The sequence below is a fragment of the Oncorhynchus gorbuscha genome, linkage group LG04, assembly GCF_021184085.1.
Source record: "Oncorhynchus gorbuscha isolate QuinsamMale2020 ecotype Even-year linkage group LG04, OgorEven_v1.0, whole genome shotgun sequence".
In the NCBI taxonomy this organism is placed as follows: domain Eukaryota; kingdom Metazoa; phylum Chordata; class Actinopteri; order Salmoniformes; family Salmonidae; genus Oncorhynchus; species Oncorhynchus gorbuscha.
Window position 1 is genome coordinate 72,671,911 of NC_060176.1, and position 12,110 is coordinate 72,684,020.

Consider the following 12,110-nt stretch of genomic DNA (forward strand, 5'->3'; position numbering starts at 1 on the left):
AAGTAAGATTTGGCTGTAAGCTGCTGAAGAGTCTCCCTGGCAATGGAGACAGAGAGAGAATGTAGACTATGACTGGAGGAGAGGATGGAGGAGAGAACTGGAGGAGAAGAGAGGATGGAAGAGAGGACTGGAGGAGAGGAGAGGATGGAAGAGAGGACTGGAGGAGAGGAGAGGATGGGAGAGAGGACTGTGGAGAGGAGAGGAAGGAGAGGACTGGAGGAGAGGAGAAGATGGAGGAGACGATGATAAATGCATCAGGCCTCAAGCAGTGCTAGACATACAGTACATTGTGTAATGGAGCTGTAGTTAGTCCTCACAGTACCGGGAAACACTACATTCATAATGCACATGTCAAGAGGAATAGGAGGTTTTGTAAAAAGAAGAACATACAAAGTGTACCATAAATGTTCCCTCCCTAAGCTCCCAGGCCATTTGTTTCATTGAGTGCATTTGGTGGACACATTCATCGTCCAACTACGTACAATACATGCCACAGTAGTGATTGAATTTGCTGTATAGATATTTTAGGGGTGAAAGTACTGTCCTGAGTGTGTGTTTCACATACAAGTTATCCTTACTGTATGCTAAATATTTTTCACTGGGCTCTGCATGACCAGAACATATGGTAAGATATACCATGATAAGATATACCATGATAAGATATACCATGATAAGATATACCATGATAAAATATACCATGATAAAATATACCATGATAAGATATACCATGATAAAATATACCATGATAAGATATAACACAATTCATAGACATAGGATGTAGTATTTACAGTGTGAATAAGAAGTAATGCTAAGTCAATCTGGTTGCTGGTTTTGAATGAAAAGGACCCTTATAAGAACAGTAAGAACAATGTTTCACGGAGCTAAACAACATGTCATCAAATGCTGCAGTTTTGTACTGCTTCTCCCTGGATGTAACTTCATTTATCAAACTGAAATATAACATTTGCATTTTTTCAACCCTTTACTCAATACTTTGTTGAAGCACCTTGAATGGACGCCACAAGCTTGGCACACAGGTATTTGGGGAGTTTCTCCAAATCTTCTCTGCAGATCTTCTCAAGCTCTGTCAATATGGATGGGGTGTGTCACTGCACAGCTATTTTCAGGTCTCTCCAAAGATGTTCAATCGGGGTTCAAGTCTGGCCTCTGGCTGGGCCATTCAAGGACATTCAGAGACTTGTCCTGAAGTCACTCCTGCGTTGTCTTGGCTGTGTGCTTAGGGCCATTGTCCTATTGGAAGGTGAACCTTTGCCCCAGTCTGAAGTCTTGAGCACTCTGGAGCAGAATTTCATCAAAGATATCTCTGTAATTTGCTCAGTTCATCTTTCCCTCGATTCTGACTAGTCTCGCAGTCCCTGCTGCTGAAAAACATCCCCACAGGACTGTGCCAGGTTTCCTCCAGACGTGATGCTTGGAATTCAGGTCAATGAGTTCAATCTTGGTTTCATCAGACCAGAGAATCTTGTTTCTCATTGTCTGAGAGTCTTTAGGTGCCTTTTGGCAAACTCCAAGCGGGCTGTCATGTGCCTTTTACTGAGGAGGGGATTTTGTCTGGCCACTCTACCATAAAGGCCTGTGGTGGAGTGCTGCAGAGATGGTTGTCCTTCTGGAAGGTTCTCCCATCTCCACAGAGGAACTCTGTTAGAGTGACCATCGGGTTCTTGGTCACCTTCCTGACCAAGGCCCTTCTCCCCCCTGATTGCTCAGTTTGGCCGGGTGGCCAGCTCGAGGAAGAGTGTTGGTAGTTCATAACTTAAGATAATACTTTAAGAATAATTGAGGCTACTGTGTTCTTGGAGACCTTCAATGCTGCATAAATGTTTTGGTACCCGTCCCCAGATCTGTGCATTGACACATTCCTGCAAACTTATGACTTGTTTTTTTTGCTCTGACATGCATTGTTAACTGTGGGACCTTATATAGACAGGTGTGTGCCTTTCCAAATCATGTCCAATCAATTGAATTTACCACAGCTGGACTCCAATCAAGTTGCAGAAACATCTCAAGGATGATCAATGGAAACAAAACAGGGTGCACCTGGGCTTAATTTTGAGTCTCATCGCAAAGGATCCGAATACTTATTGGGGTATTGGGTGTAGATTGATGATGATTTTTTTTTACAAGGCTGTAACATAACAAAATGTGAGGAAAAGGAAGGTGGTCTGAATACTTTCCGAATGCACTGTGTAGGTTCAGAACTGTTGTGAAACAGCACAGTTAAAAATGTAATCCAACTTGATGGTCTTCAGAGATAGATGGGAGCTGAAGGATGGGATTAAAGACAAACAAAAAAATACATATTGGAAAATACACTGTGTCCATCAAATGTATATAGTATGTATAAGCTAGAAGTAGAAGCCTAAGCATTGTTGTCCATTACTTTACTCCAATTAGAGGAGGGGTGGTAGGCTTTACTGGAACATAATAAAGGAAAATATATAACAAAATAATAATAATAAAAAGTATATATAGATGTATATATTTAACAAAACAATATATGGGGACTGGAAATTATGTAGAAAATGATGGAAACTACAATCTATCTGCAATATTAAAGCTGATCCAACTCCTAATTGATTTTAAAATAATAATAAAATGATGTAAAGCATCACATTATAACTATCTACTCCACTTTAGGTTATACTAGTGCATTTGTCATATACGTATAGCATATGCTTGAATAGGTGAGGAAATGTGAATGTATGGCAAACTTTAACAACAATGAATTATGGTAAATATCCAGACCACCTCACGAAAACCCTTTCCCCTCTATGCTTTGCATGGCAGCACTGAATAAAACCCTTTTGCTTAGATCCATAAAATTCATATTTTATTTTCAGACAGGAGAACACAAGGGCATGTTTTACTGTGTGAACCTCTCTTTCTCTTCCCTCCATTGACTATGTGGCTGTATCGCAACAAGCAGCCTTTAATGACTCCCTGAAGACCTCTCTATCCCTGCCCACTCCCTCTGCCTGCCTGCCTCCTCTTCGGGCTCCAGTTCAGCTGCTAATTAACCCTCTCTAATAGCTTAGATTACATTAGCTTTGAGCGCCTCACACCCTCCGCTGGACTCGCACCGCCACACAATGAGCCCTGCCTTGCTTTACAAATTCCTCCCTTCACAAGAGGACAATTATGAATTCAAAAAGTTCTTATGCACACTCACTCATCCAGGTAAGAAGGCCACCCAGCCATTGCCTCCCCGCCCAGGGTCTGAAGAGATCTGAAGAGGGGGACCACACAACAAGATGGTGTGGGGTGGGAGACACACACACACAGCAATCCTAAAGAGCCAATCACAGAGCTCAGGGGTCACTTTAGGTGCTCCATTGGCCCAGTCACAGAAGCCAAATGATTACCCTGCGTGTTAACATTCCAATTCAGCCCGGAATGGAATCTTAATTAGGGCCAGCTCAGCTGAAGGGGGAAGACGGCAAAGAGATAGAATTAGACAATTCAATTAATCACTTAAGCTGCTGGTTTCAGGATTCAACTAAAGTTATCACAAATACAGAAATATAGTCCTACATTTACATTGATGATTTAAATATATAAAAACTACATTTTGGTATTTTATTATTTAGTCCACTGTTGATACAGTCCCAATACTTGTTGCATGTCAGCAGTAAGGTTTTGAAGATATTGGACAGTCAAGAAGCCACATCATCATGATGCAGTTAAGACGAAGAGGGGAGGATGTTATGAGGAAGCAGGCAACATCTGTAGACCTCTAGCATCGCAAATATAACAGATTAGCCTAAATGTGTCAACCATAAATTCTTAGAAATACAGTAGGTATCCTTAATTCAATGGAGGTGCACAGTCCTTTAGTATTGGCACCATTACACTAATCAGGTCATGATAGTATTCAATCCAAAATAATGGCTAAGAGGAAGGGGGAAGTAATGTATTCATCAAAATGATGTATTTCAGAATTGGGAGAAAAAAAATTCTAAAAGCACTTTGTGTGAAACCTATGGATGACAATGTGAGGAGAAATGGAGAAGGGGAAAAAAGAAAAAAGAAATGGATGTAATCTCCCAACGTCTGAATGTAAATTGGTAGATTTGTATTGAAAGAACCTTCTCATGTTTCTTTGTCCGAACAAGTAATTTCCCCTCCATCCCTCTCCTGTAAGGCTCTTCTGTGAGGCTCTTCTGTAAGGCTTGCCATAGCAGCATTTTCAGCTGCACAGAGCACTCTCCTTTCTATTTCAATAGGACAGCTAATTTGCTAGACTCCCAGCTGAACTGCTGACTGGGTATTTTAGACTGTGTGTGTGTGTGTGTGTGTGTGTGTGTGTGTGTGTGTGTGTGTGTGTGTGTGTGTGTGTGTGTGTGTGTGTGTGTGTGTGTGTGTGTGTGTGTGTGTGTGTGTGTGTGTGTGTGTGTGTGTGTGTGTGTGTGTGTGTGTGTGTGTGTGTGTGTGTGTGTGTGTGTGTGTGTGTGTGTGTGTGTGTGTGTGTGTGTGTGTGTGTGTGTGTGTGTGTGTGTGTGTGTGTGTGTGTGTGTGTGTGTGTGTGTGTGTGTCATAAGCAAGGAGAAAGATGGAGAGAGAGAAAGAGAGAGGGAGAGAACACATTGTATCACTCAGAGATCATTAGATGTGTAAGGGCTTTGCTATGCAAGGTCAGGGCTGGTCTAGGAGGGCAACAGTATGGCAGTAAAACAAGTCTAATCAGCTGCTTTTCTCCTCCACAGCCCTTGTCGATTATAGCCTACTTTATTCTCCCTGTATGTATTTACTGGCATTACCAAGGCATATATGCCAAGGACACACAGAATGGCTTTGAGGAGAGTGGCCTCATTACAGGGGGGAAATGAAGTTCTTGGCTCTCTATCTCTCTCCCAGGGAGAACAGGGCTGCTTTAACAGGTGCAGCACAATCACATGGCTAGTCCACCCTTTTCATTAAGGCTTTATTTTAAGTGGAGGCCTGCAACTGGCAACACACACACACAGTTCTCTATCATAGAGGTACCCGTTTTGAGAGTGTGAGGGAAGGGCGGTAGATTTGTGGTATAAATCCACTTTGTATAACAACAATCTCTCTCCCACCACCCCACAGCCCAACTCCCTGAGTCCATCTATCTACCCCCACCCCACCCCACAGCCCAACTCCCTATGAGTCCATCTATCTACCCCCACCCCACCCCACAGCCCAACTCCCTATGAGTCCATCTATCTACCCCCACCCCACCCCACAGCCCAACTCCCTATGAGTCCATCTATCTACCCCCATCTCACCCCACAGCCCAACTCCCTATGAGTCCATCTATCTACCCCCACCCCACCCCACAGCCCAACTCCCTATGAGTCCATCTATCTACCCCCATCTCACCCCACAGCCCAACTCCCTATGAGTCCATCTATCTACCCCCACCCCACCCCACAGCCCAACTCCCTGAGTCCATCTATCTACCCCCACCCCACCCCACAGCCCAACTCCCTATGAGTCCATCTATCTACCCCCATCCCACCCCACAGCCCAACTCCCTATGAGTCCATCTATCTACCCCCACCCCACCCCACAGCCCAACTCCCTATGAGTCCATCTATCTACCCCCACCCCACCCACAGCCCAACTCCCTATGAGTCCATCTATCTACCCACAACCCACCCCACAGCCCAACTCCTCCCTATGAGTCCATCGACCTACCCCCACCCCACCCCAAAGCCCAACTCCCTGAGTCCATCTATCTACCCCCACCCCACCCCACAGCCCAACTCCCTATGAGTCCATCTATCTACCACCTCACCCCACAGCCCAACTCCCTGAGTCCATCTATCTACCCCCACCCCACCCCACAGCCCAACTCCCTATGAGTCCATCTATCTACCCCCACCCCACCCCACAGCCCAACTCCCTGGGTCCATCTATCTACCCCCACCCCACAGCCCAACTCCCTATGAGTCCATGTATCTACCCCCACCCCACCCCACCCCACCCCACCCCACCCCACAGCCCAACTCCCTATGAGTCCATCTATCTACCCCCACCCCACCCCACAGCCCAACTCCCCATGAGTCAATCTCTCTACCCCCACCCCACAGCCCAACTCCCTATGAGTCCATCTATCTACCCCTACCCACCCCACCCCACAGCCCAACTCCCTATGAGTCCATCTATCTACCCCCACCCCACCCCACAGCCCAACTCCCTATGAGTCCATCTATCTACTCCCACCCCCACCCCACAGCCCAATCACACTCCCCCCACCCCACAGTCACACTGAGTCCGTCTCTACCCCCACCCCACAGCTCAACTCCCTGAGTCCATCTATTTACTCACACCTCACAGCCAAACTCCCTATAAGTCCGTCTCTACCCTCAGCTCACAGCCCAACTCCCTATGAGTCCATCTCTCAATCCCACAGCCCAACTCCCTATGAACCCAGCTATATACCCCCACCACACAGCCCAACTCCCTCTGAGTCCATCTATATACCCCCACCCCACAGCCCAACTCCCTATGAGTCAATCTCTTTACCCCCACCCCACAGCCCAACTCCCTCTGAGTCCATCTATCTACCCCCACCCCACAGCACAACTCCCTCTGAGTCCACTCAAGGACACGGTGCTGCTGGCCCTGGTGGAAAGTGGGTTGTGCAGTTAGCTTAGCAGTGTGGCGTGTTTATCAAGATAATGATGGATAGCTTTAAAACGGACCCACAACTCCATAGAGATGAATGGCCGTCTTGGCTTCTGACTCAGCATATTGGTCTTTCCCCCGCTCATTGCGTGTTTTATCAAAGAACACCCTCCACACTCAAAATGGAGATTATCCCTGCCTGTCAGGGAAATTGAACCTGCTAATACCCATCAATCAAACCCACAGACCTCCAATCAGGACAACAATAATACACCAACAGCATTCTGGACCCTTTGTCATCCAAACATTTCTCAGAGAATCTTGGGTAATTATTTTCTTATAAACTTGAAATGATTCGAGACCATTTGTGTGGGTAATGACAGAGTGAAGTGCAGAGACAGAGAGAGAAGAGGGAGAGGTAGAGAGAGAGAGAGAGGGGGAGAGGAGAGAGAGAGAGAGAGAGAGGAGAGAGAGAGAGAGAGAGAGAGAGAGAGAGAGAGAGAGAGAGAGAGAGAGAGAGAGAGAGAGAGAGAGAGATAGAGAGGGAGAGAGAGAGGGAGAGGGGGAGAGAGAGAGAGAGAGAGAGAGAGAGAGAGAGAGAGAGAGAGAGAGAGAGAGAGAGAGAGAGAGGGGGGGAGTTATAGAGGAGAAAAATAATGCCTCTCTGTTTGGACCTTCTCATTACGCTAATGGTTTTTTATAAGGCACTTGAAATGTCAAAGCTTTGGTGGATTTAGTGGAAACTTAAATTCCATTACTTGGCAGGCATTAATTGCTAACTGAGCTCAGGGATCCTTCCCTTGGGGCTCCTATGTTTCCTTTCTGTCACCTGGCTAACTATTCTGTCTAGACCAACTTAGAGGCCCCTGATCCAGCACGGGGATCAATAGACGGCACATAATTCAGGCCCAATAATGAGCTTTCACTTCAACACAAACGGAAAAAAACTTCACCGGGTGTAAAATGATAATGTAATTATTAAAAGGACAGACAAAATGAGGAAGCACTTTCACATGGAGAGGGGGCGAGCCCTGCTCAATTAGCCCTGCCTACGGTTATCATTGTTATTGGAGACAAAGCTGATCAAGGAGGAATTCCAGGCACCCATTTCAGCGGGTAATGGAATGCTCTCCCCATGCCCAGCCTGATGTCATAAAGCCTGCCCTGCAGAATGGGCACTCTTTAATGGACCACAATGGATTTCATTTCCCCAGTCAGGATAGCAGGATGTATATAAAGATATGGGAAGGAGAGAGGCTCAAAATGCACCAGCAGACACGGATAGAACTGTGATGTTCAGGTCTACAATGTAAAAATGATGTGAATGTGAATTTGCTTATCTTTAGTGCATGGACCTATCTAGGTTGAGTTGTCATTAAAACACACTGTTTAGATACACTTCGGTCAATGTTGGACTAATGTACTAACAGTGAACTGATTCACTAACCTGTGATACTCTATTTATAACAGCAGCTCTAGACTACATGTCACACTATCCACACACAGACAGAGAGGACAGAGAAGACAGACAGGACAGAGAGGACAGACAGGACAGAGAGGACAGACAGGACAGAGAGGACAGACAAGACAGACGGGACAGGGAGGACAGACAGGACAGAGACGATAGGCAGGACAGACTGGACAGAGAGGACAGACAGGACAGAGAGGACAGACAGGACAGACGGGACAGGGAGGACAGACAGGACAGAGACAATAGGCAAGACAGACTGGACAGAGAGGACAGACAGGACAGAGAGGACAGACAGGACAGACGGGACAGGGAGGACAGACAGACAGACAGACAGGACAGACAGATCGAGAGGACAGACAGACAGACAGACAGACAGACAGACAGACAGACAGACAGACAGACAGACAGACAGACAGACAGACAGACAGACAGACAGACAGACAGACAGACAGACAGACAGACAGACACATTTTGGAACCAGTCATTTGGTGTGTAACAAAGTGTGGTCTGACCTGGGGCCCCATCAGCAAACTACTGTTCTCTAATTATGTGTATCCTTGAACTCCAATCCAATAGTAGACTGGGGGGCTCCTGATTGGTGGGCTACCGGAGGTTCGGGCAAAGGAAACAGGGCCTTTATGGACGGCTTGCTCCCACTGTTTGTCTGCCGCTGACATTTGCAGCATCGCCCCAACAGCAAGATCCTTACCCCGTTTATTCATCAAACAGAAATCACGACTTGTGGGAGTCCCCTGCTAAGAAAGGTTGCAGCACTCACAGCAAAATCTCCGTTTAGGGTTCAGCAGCCAGGACATTCTCACGGCAACATCTCCGTTTAGGGTTCAGCAGCCAGGACATTCTCACGGCAACATCTCCATTTAGGGTTCAGCAGCCAGGACATTCTCACGGCAAAATCTCTGTTTAGGGTTCAGCAGCCAGGACATTCTCACAGCAAAATCTCCGTTTAGGGTTCAGCAGCCAGGACATTCTCACGGCAACATCTCCATTTAGGGTTCAGCAGCCAGGACATTCTCACGGCAACATCTCCATTTAGGGTTCAGCAGCCAGGACATTCTCACGGCAACATCTCCGTTTAGGGTTCAGCAGCCAGGACATTCTCACGGCAACATCTCCATTTAGGGTTCAGCAGCCAGGACATTCTCACGGCAAAATCTCCGTTTAGGGTTCAGCAGCCAGGACATTCTCACAGCAAAATCTCCGTTTAGGGTTCAGCAGCCAGGACATTCTCACGGCAAAATCTCCGTTTAGGGTTCAGCAGCCAGGACATTCTCACGGCAACATCTCCATTTAGGGTTCAGCAGCCAGGACATTCTCACGGCAACATCTCCGTTTAGGGTTCAGCAGCCAGGACATTCTCACAGCAACATCTCCGTTTAGGGTTCAGCAGCCAGGACATTCTCACGGCAAAATCTCCGTTTAGGGTTCAGCAGCCAGGACATTCTCACGGCAACATCTCCATTTAGGGTTCAGCAGCCAGGACATTCTCACAGCAACATCTCCGTTTAGGGTTCAGCAGCCAGGACATTCTCACGGCAACATCTCTGTTTAGGGTTCAGCAGCCAGGACATTCTCACGGCAAAATCTCCGTTTAGGGTTCAGCAGCCAGAACATTCTCACGGCAGCATCTCCATTTAGGGTTCAGCAGCCAGGACATTCTCACGGCAACATCTCCGTTTAGGGTTCAGCAGCCAGGACATTCTCACGGCAACATCTCTGTTTAGGGTTCAGCAGCCAGGACATTCTCACGGCAAAATCTCCGTTTAGGGTTCAGCAGCCAGAACATTCTCACGGCAGCATCTCCATTTAGGGTTCAGCAGCCAGGACATTCTCACGGCAACATCTCCATTTAGGGTTCAGCAGCCAGGACATTCTCACGGCAACATCTCCGTTTAGGGTTCAGCAGCCAGGACATTCTCACGGCAACATCTCCGTTTAGGGTTCAGCAGCCAGGACATTCTCACGGCAACATCTCCGTTTAGGGTTCAGCAGCCAGGACATTCTCACGGCAACATCTCCGTTTAGGGTTCAGCAGCCAGGACATTCTCACGGCAACATCTCCATTTAGGGTTCAGCAGCCAAGACATTCTCACGGCAACATCTCCGTTTAGGGTTCAGCAGCCAGGAAATTCTCACGGCAACATCTCCGTTTAGGGTTCAGCAGCCAGGACATTCTCACGGCAACATCTCCGTTTAGGGTTCAGCAGCCAGGACATTCTCATGGCAACATCTCCGTTTAGGGTTCAGCAGCCAGGACATTCTCACGGCAACATCTCAGTTTAGGGTTCAGCAGCCATGCCGCTCTCAGAGGGGTCTGTGTGTGAGAGTTATTCTTAGTTAGGTTGTGCAAAGTACAAGAAATAGGGGACAAAGTGACCTGCATTGGTCAGAGCATACATTCTGAACACAGACGTTCCCGAACACAGATGTGCTGATGGGTTTCATTTCCTTGATGCACTGCTGAGTATCTTGGCATGCTCTGAATGTCACTTCCCATAGAGGTCTGGCATTTGACGTGGGTTCTCTGGGCCCTGGAGCGGACGGGCGCTCTGGGAACAGAGAGCTTTCCATATCTCAAGCGCTCAGATGGGAGATTCTGCACTTACGTCACTCAAAGCCTGGGAGGAGATTTTTAGGTCGACTTTGCTTCTGATATTACTATCTCCATGTCTGTTAGTCCTTTTCTCAGTTGTCTTAAAAGTATGTCCTCTCCTCGTATCCTCTGCTTCATTGCATTGATCTGAAGGAAATGGATAGGTGAACACCAGCCCATTGATGGGCTTCCACCACACTGTTTTTAGTCCCCCTTTAAACGAAGTACAATTAATAAAGGCTTCATATGCACTACATACATTATTTTACAAATCATCTATAAGCGTATGTCATACTCTATAAATGCTGTATAAGGGGTGACAGCCATTGACACCGTAGGGTGAATTGCCAAATGTGACACAAATCACTATATACACCATTTATAGAACATGACATACGCTTATAGATGATTTGTGAATAATTGATGTATTGCTTATGAAGCCTCAACCTTTACACTGTAAGTTGTACTTTGTTTAAAGTGGGACCCTGTTTTCACCTGTCAAGTATTTTCCAATCAGATAGGAAAAATAGGATGACAGGATGGATGGATGACAGGATGGATGACATAATGGATGATAGGATGGATGGATGACAGGATGGACAGATGACATAATGGATGACATAATGGATGACAGGATGGATGGATGACATGATGGATGGATGACAGGATGGGAGGATGACAGGTTGGACGGATGACAGGATGGATTGGTAAGCATTTCAGATAGATTCCTCGAAGAGTAAGACCTTCTTCTGGACTATGGTCCCCATGAATGTTTTTATTTTTATAGAACAATATCACAACTACAACAGATGTTTACACCTAATGTTGACACCCCCCCCCCCCCGTCTGCCAATCAACATCAGATTTAGATGGCTAATTATGCAAAAGTTATCAGAACACACCCTTTTGTCCTCCACAAAACAACTGACAATTAAAACTTGTGGAGGGGTTTGTGTCTCTGTAATTCAATGCCCAAAGTTCTCCACCAAGCGTTATCTGTCAAAGACTGATGCGTCTGCACAGATGGATGACAGAGACGGGAGAAATTTGGAGAGGTTGCACAATAATGAACATCACGTGACACCGGCATTTTAATTCCAGTCTGCCTTCCTGATCCTAGAGCTGCATTAATAATAACAACCTTTATAGGGTTTTTCAATACGAGTAACAAAGTCCTCCACATCATAAAATCATGAAATAACCTAACACATAACTAACTAAGAAACAATGACAGGTGGAAGGAGCCTGAAACAAGTCTCCCATTGAAATCATCTTTCACCACAGAGATATTTAAAAAGAGATGCAGTCGGCAGTCTCCCCTTTATAGTCACCACGGAGAGATGGAGTCTGGCAGTCTCCCTATCTTTCACCACGGAGAGATGCAACTCTGGCAGTCTCCCTCTTTTCATTCCA